Consider the following 18889-nt stretch of genomic DNA (forward strand, 5'->3'; position numbering starts at 1 on the left):
GTTGGGGTAGCAGGGGCAGCCCTCCATCAGGCACAGGTTTCATTAGGCGGCTTCTCCCGGCTCCAGGATGACCGCATGCCACGCGTAAAATCCGCATGGAGGAGGGCGAAGGCTCTTAAGTGGCCACTTAAGGGCCTTGATTGGCCTGGGGCGGGCATGTCGATTTTCGCCACCGATGCCCTGTGTAAAGTGGCACCTGAGGCGGGAGCAGGTCGGGAAGGTCTCCCGGTGCCTCCTGCTCCACCTTACGCTAACCCCACCCCCGCCACCATCTTGCTCGTCAGGGTGGCGTAAAATTCCTCTTGCTGCCAATGGCTGGGTGTAGTCCCAGCAGCGCCACTAGTGGCGCCACCAATTTTTCGGCCAATGGGCGGTGCCTCCCACCCAATGAAAAATTCCGGCCAAGGTCCTTAGAACTCTGAAGAGTTATTGTTTCAGCTCTTTCCTTCAGAATGAGCTGTTCCTTTTCAAAACCACCAGTCCAGAAAACCAACCTCCTGGTAACAAGACTACAAACAACTAACGTCGTGACCTGTTGAAAAAGCCACCTCTTCGAGAGAATCCTGCAACAACTTCGATATACGACTCCGACTATTGAATCTACCTAACTACACTTCAGAAGTGAAAACGGCTTGTTCACCAAGTCCTCAATGCATTTCTTTTCCCCAAAATAAGCCAAAATCACGTGACTTATGAACTAACCCTTTGTTTGTAATTGGCATTATCCTCTTTAATGACTTTCTTTCTTGAATGTGTGTGTGAGTGTTGATTGAGTGACGCATCGTTAGACTTTCAGGATGGACGTGTGAATAAAAATAATCATCTTTATTTAAAATCAAAAAAATTTTGCTGCTAGTTATTTGAATTTGCTTCGGGGTTAGGAAACACACACATCGGCCTTGTCATAAACACACTGATTACAGACAGTAAAGGGTAGGAAACTGGGGTTTCACTTCTCTCTCAATTCTGTCCGTAACACATATTAGATGACTATAGCAGACATCCAGAGGTAGAAATAGTGACATCAACATCTACAAGAGCAGCTCTACCCAAATTTGATGCTGTCTTTACAAGACAAGGGATACATGATATAATAAGAACAGACAACAGCCCACCATTTAACGGTCATGAATTCACCGTAGTTGCTATCCATTTAGGATTTACCCACTAAAGAATTGCATCCTAATGAAAACCGTATGAACAGCTTGTGCTGAAGGAAAGAGCTGAAACAATAACTCTTCAGAGATCTAAGAGGCTACAGGGCAACACCTCATTTGGCCACAAATATATCACTGAGCCTCATTCTAAATGGAAGACAGATAAATTGCGCACTGCCTCAATTCACGGCGACTCAACCCTACACGCACTCAACAGAAAGCTTCAGGGTTAGAGACAAGAGTCAAAAACAGAAGATAAAGGCACATGCAAACCAACAGATGCATGCAAAAGATTAGTGAGATAAAAGGAGGTGATAAATTCCTGGTTTGGCAAGAGAAATCATTGAAAATTAGCTCACCATTTGACCCAAGACTGCTTACAGTAGTTCAGAGAAAAGGCAACATGATCATAGCAAAGACAGGAAACTAAGTTGTGAAAAGCAATGTAACCTTCTTCAAAAAAAGTCAATGTGAAAACAATTCCAGAAAGAAAGTGACGAAGATGACAGTGATGACTTCACACCTGCGTCAACTCAAGAGCAGCTCAGCCAAATCAAGCATAGCTGAGATCAATATTGCAAGATCCACAGAGATCATTGTGTCATGCTCACGCAAGGAGAAATTATGAACTGTAAAATGAACTGATGAATTGAACTCAGAACGGACAACTTTTTCTGCAAAACAATATGGAGTAAGAGGTCAGGTGACCTGTCTTGTACTGGCGAATACACATGGCAACTGCTGAACACTGAATCAATCATCATGTCTTGTCAAGTGTTGAAGAGAGCATTAAAAATAGAAAGTTAATGGCTACCCCTCTTCAACTAGTTGGGCTAACAATGACTTTTCAGACATGGAGACTCCAGACTCAAACTCAGGATAAAGGGTGTAAAAACTCCATTGGTCTGGACTTTATTCGCATGCCGCACTCTGCAGCAGCGCCCTTTGAACTCGGCGGCCTTCCGACATGGAAGGGCCGCTGCACAGCCCCCATGGTATTACATGCAGGGGTTGATTTAAACAGAGGGGTGGAGCGGCCGCCCCCGATAATGTAGAGGTCCCTACGCCGCCAGTACTATGCGGCGAGCCTTTCCTGACGTAAGGGCTCAAGGTGGGCCTCTCCCTGCAGAATTTTACCGACCCTCCTACCGGGACCCACAGTGTCGAGGGGCTGGTAAAATTCAGCCCTACTTTATCAAACTGGCATAGAGATGAGCAACATCCAAACCCATTGTCTAACAATGGCCACACCATCAAACACCATTTATGAAAACACAATGGGAGAGAAACCTTGGTCACCTGACAGACAGCCAAGTCTCTGACAAGGAATTTAGATAAGAGAAGTTTTTTCTGTGCAGAAAGCCAAAAGCCAGAAGGAAGAGAGAGACTTATCCCAGCAAGAAGTACCCTGCCAGAATACCATTTTAAACTGCCTAGAGGCAGAAACAAAAGGTGAACTTTGAAACTCCTTACACGTGGAATGGTAACAGGATCTTCACCATTGAATTGTGACTGAAATTGGACCAAAGAAGTCTACAACCAAAGCATCCGTCCACCTGAAACTCTCCAAAGTTTGATGTCTGTGAACCAGGAAAAGGAAAATACAAGCCTGCGCCATTTATAAATCTTCCTCCCAGGGAAACAAACAAGGTTTCACAACAAACTCTTTTTTTAAAACCATCAGACCTAAATGCATGCTATCTTTTAATCTCAACCTTTTTTTGTGTGTGTGCAAATTTATTCTTGATATTCATTTGTGGGATGTGGGCGTCACTGGCTAGGCCAGCATTTATTGCCCATCCCTAATTGCCTATGAGTGGCTTGCCAGGCCATTTCAGAGGGAATTTAAGAGTCAACCACTTTGCAGACCAGGTAAGGACAGCAGATTTCCTTCCCTAAAGGACATTAGTGAATTGGATGGATTTTTACAACAATTGAAAATGGTTTCATGGTCACCATCAGACTAGCTTTTAATTCCAGATTTATTAATTGAATTCAAATTTCACCATCTTCTGTGGTGGGATTGAACCCATGTCCTCAGACCATTGGCCTGGGCTCTGAATTACTAGTCACCACTACATCACCATCTTCCCCCAAGTGTGTGTCTGTGAGTGGGTGAGGTTGCAAAAATTTTCAGGTATTGTTTAATAAACGTTTCTCTTTCTTTAAACCTATGAGAAAACCATTTGTCTATGTATTGACCATTAAAATGCTCAAGGGTAAAACACAATTCTAATAAAAAACACAATGCCTTTGGTCAGTTGAGAGGCGAAAAGGCAAACCACGCCTATGATTTCCCACCTGTCCGTAACAATTGAGACCTTATCGATTACCTGTGCGATTGAAAGACCGAGTCATGCATCGATGATGAACGGAGCCAGGCGGGAACAAAGTCTGATATTGACGGCGATATGCCTGAAACCTATCCCCTCCAAGTTTCAAACTTCAGCCCAACAGAGTTTTGTTCAATGTAATTTTGCAACTGTAAATCTTTTAAAGATTTAAAAGAAGGGGGTAATGTAATGCAGTGCAGTGGTGACCTCGCCTTTAGGAAATTGAACCTTTAGGAGATCAGACCACTGATGCAACTGACGACATCATCAGGCATATAAAAAGAGGAGACACCATTTTGAGACTCACTCAGCACATGGTTTTACAGAGAACAGACAACCAGCGAGGAGTATACCTGTACCTGAAAGTATTATCTTGCTTATTTACACTGCACGAACTGTTTTTGTGTTGAATCTGAATATAAGATCTGTGGTTGTCATTTAAAGAAGACTTAAGAACACAGCACAACACTACACACACCTCAACAAGACACATCTATTTATTATTTGTCCCATTACTGCTCCCTTTGGCTTTGTACCAAGAAACCTTTTGTCCTTTAATCTCTCCTGCCCTCCATCCTATCACGCACCTTCCCTTTTGTTCTTCTCCCATCTCCCCTCTCATTTGCTCAAAACCTATTCTATTTCTAGCATTTCTCAGTTCTGATGTAAGGTGACAAACCTGAAACATTAGCTCTGTTTTTCTCTGCACAGATGCTGCCTGACCTGCTGAGTATTTCCATCACTTCCTATTTTTCTGACATGTCATGCACGGAAGGAGCCGTGATGAAATAAACAATGAAATGGAATAATTATGAATGTAAGAAGTCAACTGCTAAACAAACTCAAAAGAACATGGACAGTTATGCACAGTCAAAATGGAATAGTGACCATGTTGCCCTCCTGTACTGGAAATCCACAAACTCATTAACCTCATTTGAAATAGCTTTGAGGAGAATCCCTTTGAAATTGAAAGATGCTACTGCATATTAGTGACTCTGATCAACATGAATGGATTGACAGTATATGGTGGAGACAGTCTGGCTCATAGCCAAATCAAGATGAATAAGGCGTGAAGCAGCAATATCATAACAGAATGGACTGAACTTTGCCAGCCCCCCGACATTGGGGGTCGTGGCGGGGGGCCCAGAAAATACTTCCGGGGGAGGTCCGTAATGGGCCGCAATGCTGGGAAGGCCCCGCTCCATTTTAGCAGCGGCGGTGAGGCCTCGTGGCAGCAACCCCTCCCTCCCCCCCGCCGCACGCCGACTGAAGTTAAATATTAAAATCAATGATGATTAATGAATAGTGACTTACCTTGTAGCGACAACTGCCCTGCTCCGATATTCCAGCCAGTTGCCGGAATTCCCGTGCCTTCGGATCTCCGTTCAGAGATCCAAGGCAGATCACTAGTGGGGAGGGTGAAGGAATGAAACTTTGAGGGCAGGAGGTGAGGGGAGCAGGGAATATTCTTCCAATTGGTGGGGGTGGGGGGTCGGTGGGAGGGGGTTGAGGGTTAAGGTTAATAAAGTTCAGGGAGGAAGATCGGGATCAGAATAAAAGTTTTTTTGGGGTGGGAAAGGGCAATTATTGAATTGATTAGTCATTGGTGTGTGGGAGAGGGGATTGAAATTGTTAATAAATGTCTATTTTTATTTTTGAACATTCTGTGTCTTTAAAAATCTAAATATAACTGAAGGGTTTAAAGCCATTTAAAAATAGCGCCGGCACCTGCACGCTAGTGCTGGCTGCCATTTCCGGGGATGGTGTGCCTGCCCCCTCTACATCACTGGGGGCAGGTGCTCTGCCCCCTCCATGCTAATCAGCCGCCCCTCGAAAGCGCGTCTTGCGTGTGTGCCAAGCACCTTTTGAAGCTCGCAACCGTGAACGATGGTGAGCTATTAAAATTCAGCCCAATGATTCCCATTCAAACAAACTATGGCCATAGTTATCATATGTTGGCCCATTGTGTGGTCATAACAGGGGACAGGGCCATGTGGCTCCTAACAGAAACTACTGAGAGAGGTTTTTACTTTAAGAAATTAGTTCTCTGGAGAGACAGAGAGGGGTGATTAAGCCAACATCACAGCCTGCCTGTGAGAAGGATCCAGCAGACAAGAGAAGAACCCTGCTAACCAAGAACAACCACCACAGCGGAGACATCACAAAGTGATTTTGAGACTAACCTTCTGTGAAGGTAACAAATTACACACCACCAGCTTTGGTCTGTGTTACAATCACTAGAGCTCTACAATACCTACACAAGTTCAAGGCAGAGAATAAACAAGCCTGTAACTTAAACAAAAACTTTTCCTCCTGAGAAGACTCAATAATCTTCTGTAAACCATAAACACTTACCTCAGTTGGGACTTTAAACTACCTCTCACCCTTTTCTCTCTATCTATCTATTCTTGTGTATGTATGTGTGGATGAACATATGTGCAAGTGAGGTTGCGATCATTTCGGGATTTATTTAAAAACAGTTATTTTTTTACCTATGAGAAAACCTGTCATATGTCTGTTCATTTGACCCTAAAGACACTCAGGGGCTAAATCATCATTTTAACAAAACATGATTGTAGTCAGTTGCAAGGTGAACCATACCCATTACCACCAGTCCATAACACACTCAAAATGATGGCTGGTATGAGAAATGGAACTGTTCAGACTAAGTTTGAGATGCATAGATGGAAAAAAGGTTTACTCTACCAGACCTGACTGAGCATGCTCAGTATCTTCTTTGAATGTCCAAAAGGGGAACATTTTACATTTCAATATGCTAACATCTGTCACCTCACAGAACACAAGAAATTAAAGGCTATGCAGAAATCCCTAGAATGTTGTAAATCATGGGTCCAAAAATTCCTTAGGATTTCCACCAGTAATGTTGACAAGGGCGAACCCAACAGAAAATGATGAAGACTAGGTTGCAAAAGGTCTGTTGTTTCTAATTTATCTTGTAAAAGGCAGAACCCATTCCCCTTTTAGAAGGCATATGTAGCCAGAGGTGGTGTTGCACTATACCACAGTGCCTGCACTAATGGTTCAGGCAAGATACACTCAATGAGATGAGGAATACCAGCTTTCACGAAGGCAGGTGTGGGCGCCGCAAGAAGAAATCCACAGGCTGCAGTCAATTTTTACTTTGGGTGATAATGTACAATAGGCAATAACGATTCAGTTGCCCATTACACACTGACTGCAATGGAAATAAAACTAGGAGGAGTAAGGGATAGCTGAATCCATTGCCTATTTTATTCATTCACCCAAAGTCAAAATTACTAATGTAGTTTTAATTCATGATTTAATGTAGCCTTTAGTGATAACCATTTTAATCCACTAATTTGGACAAACTTATGCATTAGTGTACACAGCAGTAAGGTTGAAAATCAAACTACAAATCAAATGACAATATTCTGCCTTGACAGGAGGCCCATGGATTTTTAATCATGCACCGCTGATTAAATGATGAAGTCAAAAAAGATTATATACCATCAGATAGTCTATTGAATTCCAGATAACCACGAGATCTAAGCCCTTCTGCTTAGCAACCAGTTTCGTGCCATCTCCAAATGACTTGATCTGTATTCCATTTAAATTGTACGGTAGCTTAACAAATCTGTCAAACAACAGAAATTGTGGATTAATTAAACCAGATTTAAATCGGAACGGTTAAAAAATTCAAACCACTTCTAAACTGATAACCTTAATTTCTAACACATTTCCCTTGGGTTGGTTAAGACTATTTGTTCAAATCTTATTTTTCAACCACTGATTTGCACAATATTTGATACTTCTCTACATATCATAAAGGGATGCGATGACACAGAATACAAGGTACGGATCCAGTTATGACTGCTCAGTTTTGATCTCAGCTGCATCAAGCAGGCAGATGCAAACTGAGACTGCAGATTCTCCGAGTAAGGAAGAGAGAAATCAGAGGGAAGAGTTACAGTAAGGCAGTCCCTGCTGCTTGTAGGAGAGCTTGCAACAGAATCTTTGGCCTCCTTGTCTCGAGAGGTGGTCAGTGGTTTGTGGAGCAGTGCCTGGAGTGGCTATAAAAGCCAATTCTAGAGTGACAGACTCTTCCACAGGTGCTGCAGATAAAATTGGTTGTCAGGGCTGTTACACAGTTGGCTTTCTCCTTGCGCTTCTGTCTTTTTTCCTGCCAACTGCTAAGTCTCTTCGACTCACCAAGCTTTAGCTCCGCCTTTATGGTTGCTCGCCAGCTCTGGCGATCGCTGGCAACTGACTCCCATGACTTGTGATCAATGTCACAGGACTTCATGTCGTGTTTGCAGACATCTTTAAAGCGGAGACATGGACGGCCGGTGGGTCTGGTATCAGTGACGAGCTCGCTGTACAATGTGTCCTTGGGGATCCTGCCATCTTCCATGCGGCTCACATAGCCAACAGAATAATGCTCATTGAACTAGATTTTGGCTGCCAGTATAGAATCTTGGCAACTGAGAGCCATTCCATTTAATTCTAAGTGACATTTCATTTGTCTCAACCTCCATATTACATTCACCTACTTGTATACATGGAGCATTTATACAGTCAGCTGCAGGTGTCAAGCCAAACAGACAAAGGGATATTAAAGCATACAAAAAAAGGGGAAAACTTGCCCTAGAATTGTAAACTTAAAAGTTATGAAAACCAGAACATAAAATAGGTGATTAAAATATGGAGGTGAGATAAAATGTTTCTGAGAATCTAACTTCAACAGGAATAGCTCGATCAGCTGAAAATTTGTAATGGCAACCAACTTGCTAGTGGACAGGTGACTACTGTGACTCAAACTGTGGCAGTTATCAAAAAGATTGAGCTACACCTGGGATTTTTAACTGACAGACTAGTGTATAAAAGAAGCACATGCATGGTCACTGAATCACAAATAGATGGTAATTGCTCTTTTGCATTTAAGAGGCAGAACTGAAGGGGAATCCAACAATATTGAGCCAGGCACACAACACCAATAATTTGATAAATTAATACAAGTAGGGTGAAAATTTCTGCTTCATATAAAAATGGTCCTCGGGTGAAGGTGCTAGATTGGGGGAAGGCTAATTATAACAATATTAGGCAGGAACTGAAGAATTTAGATTGGGGGCGGCTGTTTGAGGGTAAATCAACATCTGACATGTGGGAGTCTTTCAAACGTCAGCTGATTAGAATCCAGGACCAGCATGTTCCTGTGAGGAAGAAAGACAAGTTTGGCAAGTTTCGGGAAGCTTGGATAACATGGGATATTGTGAGCCTAGTCAAAAAGAAAAAGGAAGCATTTGTAAGGGCTGGAAGGCTAGAAACAGATGAAGCACTTGAATATAAAGACAGTAGGAAGGAAGTTAAGCAAGGAGTTAGGAGGGCTAAAAGGGGTCATGAAAAGTCATTGGCAAACAGGATTAAGGAAAATCCCAAGGCTTTTTATACATATATAAAGAGCAAAAGGGTAACCAGGGAAAGGGTTGGCCCACTCAAGGACAGAGATGGGAATCTATGCGTGGAGCCAGAAGAAATGGGTGAGGTGCTAAATGAGTACTTTGCATCAGTATTCACCAAAGAGAAGGACTTGGTGGATGATGAGCCAAGGGAAGGGAGTGCAGATAGTCTCAGTCATCTCATTATCAAAAAGGAGGAGGTGTTGGGTGTCTTGCAAAGCATTAAAGTAGATAAGTCCCCAGGGCCTGATGGGATCTACCCCAGAATACTGAGGGAGGCAAGGGAAGAAATTGCTGGGGCCTTGACAGAAATCTTTGCATCCTCATTGGCTACAGGTGAGGTCCCAGAGGACTGGAGAATAGCCAATGTTGTTCCTTTGTTTAAGAAGGGTGGTAAGGATAATCCAGGAAATTATAGGCCGGTGAGCCTTACATCAGTTGTAGGGAAATTATTAGAGAGGATTCTTCGGGACAGGATTTACTCCCATTTGGAAACAAATGGACTTATTAGTGAGAGGCAGCATGGTTTTGTGAAGGGGAGGTCGTGTCTCACTAATTTGATTGAGTTTTTTGAGGAAGTGACAAAGATGATTGATGAGGGAAGGGCGGTGGATGTTGTCTATATGGACTTTAGTAAAGCCTTTGACAAGGTCCCGCATGGCAGACTGGTGCAAAAGGTGAAGTCACACGGGATCAGAGGTGAGCTGGCAAGATGGATACAGAACTGGTTCAGTCACAGAACACAGAGGGTAACAGTGGATGGGTGTTTTTCTGAATGGAGGGATGTGACTAGTGGTGTTCCGCAGGGATCAGTGCTGGGACCTTTGCTGTTTGTAGTATATATAAATGATTTGGAGGAAAATGTAGCTGGTCTGATTAGTAAGTTTGCGGACGACACAAAGGTTGGTGGAGTTGCGGATAATGATGAGGATTGTCAGAGGATACAGCAGGATATAGATCGGTTGGAGACTTGGGCGGAGAAATGGCAGATGGAGTTTAATCCGGACAAATGTGAGGTAATGCATTTTGGAAGGTCTAATGCAGGTGGGAGGTATACAGTAAATGGCAGAACCCTTAGGAGTATTGACAGGCAGAGAGATCTGTGCGTACAGGTCCACAGGTCACTGAAAGTGGCAACGCAGGTGGATCAGGTTGTCAAGAAGGCATAGGGCATGCTTGCCTTCATCGGTCGGGGCACAGAGTATAAAAATTGGCAAGTCATGTTGCAGCTGTACAGAACCTTAGTGAGGCCACACTTAGAATATTGGGTGCAATTTTGGTCGCCACACTACCAGAAGGACGTGGAGGCTTTGGAGAGGGTACAGAAGAGGTTTACCAGGATGTTGCCTGGTCTGGAGGGCATTAGCTATGAGGAGAGGTTGGATAAACTCGGATTGTTTTTTTTGGAATGACGGAGGTGGAGGGGCGACATGATAGAGGTTTACAAAGTTATGAGCGGCATGGACAGAGTGGATAGTCAGAAGCTTTTTCCCAGGGTGGAAGAGTCAGTTACTAGGGGACATAGGTTTAAGGTTCCATGGGCAAAGTTTAGAGGGGACGTGCGAGGCAAGTTTTTTTACACAGAGAGTGGTGAGTGCCTGGAACTTGCTGCCAGGGGAGGTGGTGGAAGCAAATACGATAGCGACGTTTAAGAGACATCTTGACAAATATATGAATAGGTAGGGAATAGAGAGATATGGGCCCCGGAAGTGCAGAAGGTGTTAGTTTCGGCAGGCATCAAGATCGGCGCAGGCTTGGAGGGCCAAATGGCCTGTTCCTGTGCTGTACTGTTCTTTGTTCTTTTGTTCTTTGTGCACAAGTGGATTTAATTATCTTTGGGAATAATTCTAGCTTCCTTCAATGAAACGCTCTTTAAACATACCTATTGTCGTTCACCCTTATATTTGCATTCTCAATTATGATCAAAGTGCCCCAGATGTTGATTGAGATTCTTTTAACATATCCATGTTCTCCTCTGCGAATCTGAATGTTGAAGCCTCCTAAGTTTTCTGAACAGTCACTGACAAAGATATAGTTGCAAGTTGATGAAAAGTCATAAATTAAATCATCAAAGCTTCTGAAATGTTCAGAACCCCACGTGGTGCATGTTGCTTTTATCGGAGCTGTGAAGAAACATTTTGAAAACTTTTACTCATCGGAGTATATCTTCCATTTTCAAAAGACAATTTTTTAATGACTCAAGTGAACAGTACATCCACTTCCAACCTTTTCCCCATCTCTCCTGAAGACACTGACCCATGCTAGGTGATTGTTTCATATGCACTGAACGGCTTCTGATATGCTATCCAATTGGCTATTCCTGTCCCTTACATCCAAGTTTTTTTTGCAAGTAATTTGGAGAACAAAGCCAAGGCGAGCTTGTTTATCTGCATACATTTAGTCAAGAATAACATCCACTAGATAGCCATCAGAATGACGCCAGCCAAAATAGTAACACCACTCATTCCTCAGCTTTGAAACCAACAGCGATATCCTCACCATCAACCCAGCTGAGGCTGACCATAGGATCCCGCTTATCACCCCTGCTAGGATCAGTGAACAACCTGGTCTGTTTGGTTTGGCAGTACTTCAGACAGTACATTCACCCACTGAGTTATGAGGAGAAAGTGAATCAGGTTAGCTTTGAGCTTCAGTTTTATTTATGGATACAAGCAGCACATGGTCACTGAATCAGAAATAGATGGCAATTTTTTTTTTGCAATTAAGAGGCAGAACTGAAGGTGAACCCAACAATATTGAGTCATAATAAATCGGGTGGTTCAGATTTTTTTTGCCTGAAGTGGCTCCTTTATTAATATAAGCCCGGAAACTTACATTATGAATTCATTTGTTCCACAAAGATTATATTCTAAAGGAATCAGGACAGACAAATCTCTAACTTTTGATAAATTACAATTATGTCGAGTTTTAAAAATGTCCACGGAAGTCAGTTTCCTCTGGGTTTATTCTGCTCCACTGCCATAACCTCATCCGAAATGCCACACTGCTAAACTGAGGTTATGGCAACAGGGCGAATGAAGCTGCAAGGAAATGCATTCTGAATGTCTGACGACTGCACTTGTCTTCACAAAACCAGTAATTTAATATAGAATGAAATCTTCTTCTAATGAACTCTTCACTGTGTAATTAATGACTCATTTAAGAAATTGTGAAATACTTGGCTTTAGAAAATCCAATTTCAGAGCATGCACTTTCATTAGCAGGTTATTAACAGTTCTCCTGTTTTTTTTAATTATAAGAATTTTACCCCCAATATTTTAAGAGAAAGCAGTTGCAATAACAGCTGTATTTGGCAGCACCCACGTTCAAATCCTATCCAGTAGGCCACTTTTCTTACAAGTACTTTATACCTTCCAGAAAAGTTTCTCGAATATGTAAATACTCACAATAATAAAGATGCTGTCCTTGAACAGAAATGGGCATGATGGAGTTATCTATAAACAACCAAAAATTATAAATTTGAAAATGAAGTATTTGCAACATTCAGTATTACAGAAATCAGAGGAATGACAGACATTTGACTGGAGAGCATTTGCTGGTGTTTGCTCTCTTCAGATGGAGCTACCTATGCTAATCTTATTTCATTGCATCTTTTTATATTCTTCCTTTTTAAGATGTTTATCCAAATCACTTTTAAATAATGCTTTAGTCTCTGCCTCAATCGTCATTTGTAGCAAAGGAAAGCATCTTCTTAGATTCCTTGGAAAAGCATTTCTTCTAACTTCTACCCCGATTTCACAATTTGAATGCATAATCTAAACTATAATAATAATAGTTTTTCTGCTGATGATCCATAATTTAGGCCCCATTTTAACAATTTACCAAGCAGTGACCGCAATTTTTCATTACCATCTCAAAACCTTTAATGTTGAAAGCCTCGACTTGGACCCACCTTCACCTTCGCTGTTCCAGTAAGAGCCCACATTTTTATACCTTTCTTCATGACTATAAACTCTCATTCCTGCTATTATTCTGGTGAATGTCCACTATCTCCTTTCTGTGACTTGAATATTCTTCTTATAAAGGGGTCCCCTGCACTTCATACAATAGTCCAACTGTGCACTAAATAAAAATGTCTTGTTAAAAATAATCAACAGCACTTCCTTGCTTTTATATTATAATTCCCTTAATGTATAAAACTCAGTTATATTGCCTTTTTCCCCCAGTGATAGAAAAGATCCAGAAACATGCATCATCCCAGGTACTGTTACCAATTAACAGGATAGACTAGTGTAGCAGTGGTTGTCATATCAATATTCAGATTCTAACAATTTTCTAGCAAATGCCTGGAAATCAGTCATTTAAATATATATGGAATTGTTATAAATTGAGACTAAATTTATTTTTGCCATTAAATGTAAGTAATTATATATCCTCCACCTCGCTGTCATGAAGGAAGAGTTATTGCCATTTTGTTAACTACCAATATTTAGTCAGTTTGTATTTAAATTGGCGTTTGTATCTAAACAATGCTGAATTGATGTCCCGCCTCCATTAAAACTGGAAGTGAACGTGTTTGAGGCGGGTTGGTCTCCTGTGGCGACGATTTGAATTTTATTTGATTTGATCTGGACACAATCCACCTTTTTTATGAGAATTAAAATTCAACTCATTAACACTTTCTTTCTCCACAGATGCTGCCTCACCTGAGTATTTCCAGCCTTTTGTGCTTTAATTTGAGCTTTTAAATTGCCACTTTGCATCAATCTTTACCACTAATGATGATGTGGTGTTATCATGTGGGTAATTATCTAAAGGCACGTTCTAGGGACAATTAAACGTTAGAAGAAACCAGTAGTAAATGGTTAAAAAAATGATCAAGTGAGCTGAAGAGTAAAGTGCAGCATGGAAACTTGCAAGTACAATACCTGAAAGTGTATACATCGACTGGCAGATATTCTGTGACTTTTCTCATGGTGTCAGAAGTTAGATATTTAAGGTAGCTCTGGCAATGGAGGTGGTGGACAAGAAATGTTTCAACACATTAACTTGAGTGAAATGTTACTTGCCTCAAGCAGGAGAGTTGTTGATTTGTTTGCAAACCTCAAAATGAGGTGTCAACCTGCTGAAGCGACAACACAGGACTACCTGCATGCTAAACAGCGTAAGCAGCATGCAATAAACAGAGCTAAGCGATCCCATAACCAACGGATCAGATCTAAGCTCTGCAGTCCTGCCACATCCAGCCATGAATGGTGGTGGACAATTAAACAACTAACTGAAGGAGGTGGCTCCACAAGTATCCCCATCCTCAATGATGGGGGAGCCCAGCACATCAGTGCAAAAGATAAGGCTGAAGCATTTGCAACAATCTTCAGCCAGAAGTGCCGAGTTGATGATCCATCTCAGCCTCCTCCTGAAGTCCCCAGCATCACAGATGCCAGTCTTCAACCAATTCGATTCACTCCACATGATATCAAGGAACGACTGAAGGGACTGGATACTGCAAAGGCAATCAGGCCCTGACAATATTCCGGCAATAGTACTGAAGACCTGTGCTCCAGAACTTGCCGCCCCCTAGCCAAGCTGTTCCAGTACAGCTACAACACTGGCATCGACCCTGCAATGTGAAAAATTGCCCAGGTCCTGTACACAAAAAGATAAAAAGCAGGACAAGCCCAACCCGGCCAATTACCACCCCACCCCCACCCCCCACCCCCATCAGCTACTCTCAATCATCAGCAAAGTGATGGAAGGTGTCATCAACAGTGCCATCAAGTGGCACTTGCTTAGCAATAACCTGCTCAGTGACGCTCAGTTTGGGTTCCGCCAGGGCCACTCAGCTCCTGAACTCATTACAGACTTAGTTCAAACATGGACAAAAGAGCTGATCTCAAGAGCTGAGGTGAGAGTGACTGCCCTTGGCATCAAGACAGCATTTGACTGATTATGGCATCAAGGAGCCCTAACAAAACTGAAGTCAATGGAAATCAGGGGGAAAACTCTCCGCTGGTTGGAGTCATACCTACTGCAAAGGAAGATGGTTGTGGTTGTTGGAGGTCAATCATCTTAGTCCCAGGACATCACTGCAGGAGTTCCTCAGGGTAGTGTCCTAGGCCCAACCATCTTCAGCTACTTCATCCTTCAATTATAATGTTTCAACACATTAACTTGAGTGAAATGTTACTTGCCTCAAGCAGGAGAGTTGTTGATTTGTTTGCAAACCTCAAAATGAGGTGTCAACCTGCTGAAGCGACAACACAGGACTACCTGCATGCTAAACAGCGTAAGCAGCATGCGATAAACAGAGCAGAGAAGTGGGGATGTTCGCTGATGATTGCACAATGTTCAGCACCATTCGCGACTCCTCAGACACTGAAGCTGTCCGTGTAGAAATGCAACAGGACCTGGACAATATCCAGGCTTGCGCTGATAAGTGGCAAGTAACATTCGTACCACACAAGTGCCAGGCAATGACCATCTCCAACAAAAGAGAATCAGCCATCTCCCCTTGACATTCAATGGCATTACCCTCGCTGAATCCCCCACGATCAACATCCTAGGGGCTACCATTGACCAGAAACTGAACTGGAGTAGCAATATAAATACCATGGCTACAAGAGCAGGTCAGAGGCTAGGAATCCTGCGGCGAGTAACTCACCTCCTGACTCCCCAAAGCCTGTCCACCATCTACAAGGCACAAGTCAGGAGTGTGATGGAATACTCTCCACCTGCCTGGATGGGTGCAGCTTCAACAACACTTAAGAAGCTCAACACCATCCAGGACAAACCAGCCCGCTTGATTGGCACCCCATCTACAAACATTCTCTCTCTCCACCACCGACGCACAGTGGCAGCAATGTGTACCATCTACAAGATGCACTGCAGCAATGCACCAAGGCTCCTTAGACAGCACCTTCCAAACCTGTGACCTCTACCAACTAGAAGGACAAGGGCAGCAAATGCATAGGAACACCACCACCTGCAAGTTCCCCTCCAAGTCACACACCATCCTGACTTGGAACTATATTGCTGTTCCTTCACTGTCGCTGGGTCAAAATCCTGGAACTTCCTTCCTCACAGCACTGTGGGTATACCTACCTCACATGGACTGCTGCAGTTCAAGAAGGCAGCTCACCACCACCTTTTCAAGGGCAATTAGGAATGGGCAATAAATGCTGGCCTGGCCAGCGACACCCACATCCCATAAATGAACTAAAAAGAACAAACAGAAGATCCGAAGTAAGTTGATGAGTCTTTTTCTTCAACTGAACTTTCTGAATCATACACTGCACTTGATTATTCTTGCTCCTCCATCAATTGATTCTGTGTTCTCAGGTCTTGGACAGTTCACAACCCAAGAAAACCAAAGCCTATTCGGACATTTTCATCTTGCACATTAAAAAATATACTAGCGGAAACTGAGAACCGGACATAACTCTTAGAAGTAACTCTGATGCAGCATTGGACATCCATATGGGGAAACACTTAGGTAAGTGACCATAACATCTGATGAAAAGGCGTCAACCAGAAGCGTTAACCATTTCTCTTTCCACAGACGCTGCCTGGCTTGCTGAGTATTTCCAGCATTTTTGTTTTGATAATCGAAATGTCATTAGAGTAAACTCAATCAGTCAAGCTAGTTGTGCTGAAAATGGAAAGCTATTGCCAAACTATGAGGGCTAGATTTACAAAAGTGGCAGTAATGAGTGAAAATCCTACCAGGCAGGAATAATTGCAGCACAGCTAACAATGGAACACTTTTTTAAAAATTATCAGATGTAAACAAACCCTGTTAACTGATGTTCAAAACATTAAGTTAAAGATAAGAGGGTAAATTTCATCAGGGCTTCCCCTGTGTCATTGACATAACTTCAGAATTCCTATGTAAATGGAATTTTTGTGAAACTTATGGCGAGAGAGGCTCTGAGGTAATTAATTCCCAAAATATTTTACCAAATATCAAGTAAATAATGATCAAGATAATAGTGTTCGGCATTGGATTTAGTTAAGGGCAACAAAATCTGCTACTAAATTGGCCAAAAGGACAATGGAAAAGATGGCTGTGGTAAGTGTGGTCATGATAGCAAGATCAATTTTAGCTATGGCAGCAGAGGGTAGCAATGACTGTGTAGAGCCATTGAGAAATTCTGCAACCCCAAGATATGGTTGAGCTTTTAAATGGCTACTTTGCATCAATCTTTATTTGCCACTGAAGAGGAAACTGAGTTACCAATATTGGTGAATTGAGATGATGTTAAAATTAAAATGTAGAATTGGATGCAGTCATAGTTGTTGCTAAAATTGGGCTCTTAAAGCAGATCAGGCTGCTCATTTGATAGCATTCACCCTAGATGTTTGTTAAAATAGAGCTATGTTCCATAAACTACTGACTCAGATCCAGAAGCTCAGAAGTTGCAGATTGTACCCATGGATTGGATTAAGTCCCATCTGGTGTTTATTGAAAAATGGCAATAAGTTCAAGCCAAAAAAACTATAGGTTCATTAAATTTATTTATAGGCTAGTTAATGGATTCTGTGGATACATTGTCCAATCATCTAGAAAGAGAAGTGGTTATTCATTAACCACAGCATAGCTTTAGAAAATGACATCCTGTCTTACTAATTTGACTTTTATTTTTGTTTGAAGAAGTTACAAATTTGTTAGATTCTAGAAGCCTGGTGGTTACCATCACCATTAAATTTTGCAGGGGCTTCCCTAATCATCTGCTGTAACTCCAGCAAAAGTTCCACAGACCCCACTGGAGAAACAATGTAAAGATTGTTAACAGATTTTCTGGGGTTTCCACAGCTCTTCTACTAAAGTCATGGTGGACGAACAACAGAAACCCCGCAGGTTCTTAATGCTCAGGTGGATGTAAATGATACTACAGCGCTATTTCACAAGCAATAGGCTTCTCCTAGTGTCCTGGTCCCATTTATCCTTCAAGCAACATTTTTAAAAGCTGTTTATCTGGTCATTTAACTCCTGTTTGTGGATAAATTGTCTACTTTATCATGTTTACCTACAGTATATTAGCGACTGCACTTCAAGAGTGCTTCATTTGCTCTGACTTGCTTTGGAATGTCCTGCAGATATAAAAAGTGTTGCTTAAGTACCACTTCTTCCCCCATGAATAAGCTGTTAGAACATTTCGTCTCTCTCGCATTTCTCATCCAAGCCTAATGCCACATGAGGCAGTCTGTTTCTTCCACTGCTTTTACATCCAGCGGGTCATGATCTGGGTTGTTTCCATAACAAAGACTCCTTGTTATGTGGACAGGTTATTAGCCTGGCCAGAGACCAGCTAGATGAAACACTCTTGAAGTGCATTCGCTATTATATTGTAGGCAAATATAATAACCTCGCCAATTTGTGCACAAAGAGGAGTTAACTGACTAGATAATCAGTTTTAATAATGGTGACTGAAGGCTAGATGCAATGTAATGGTTGCCATTCCACTCCCAGTGGACACTAGTACCTCAATTGATGCCACCCAGTTTTCAGTATCGAAAGCTCTAGTCTCCGGCTCACTGAGCCTACAATCACTCCATTCCCAACAGACGAGGGGCTGAATTTTATGAGCCCTCCGGTTTCGGGGGAGGGTCCAGAAAATTCTTCCGGGAGAGGCCCGCCACGACCTCCGACGCCAAGAAGGCCCCACTGCATTTTACCAGTGACAGCAAGGCTTAAGTGCTCCCCCCACCCACCACCCGCACCCCTCCCCCCCCCCGCTGCTTGGTGGCAGGGCTTTCATTTAAATATTAAAATCAATGAAAAAACATGCAAATCAACGTCCCCCACACCGAAATGGCCACTGGCCGCAAGTCTCGAGCCTTCGGAGCACCAGTCGGAGTTCCTAGGCGTGACACTGGTGTGGAGGGGAGAGGAGTAAAAGTTTCAAGGCGGGGGGAGGAGGATCGGGAAAAAACGCTCCAATTGGTTGCGGGGATGCTGAGATGGGGTTTGGGGTAAAAGGGAATAAAGGTTGTGGGGGGG

Source organism: Heterodontus francisci, chromosome 14 (genome assembly GCF_036365525.1).
Source record: "Heterodontus francisci isolate sHetFra1 chromosome 14, sHetFra1.hap1, whole genome shotgun sequence".
NCBI lineage: Eukaryota > Metazoa > Chordata > Chondrichthyes > Heterodontiformes > Heterodontidae > Heterodontus > Heterodontus francisci.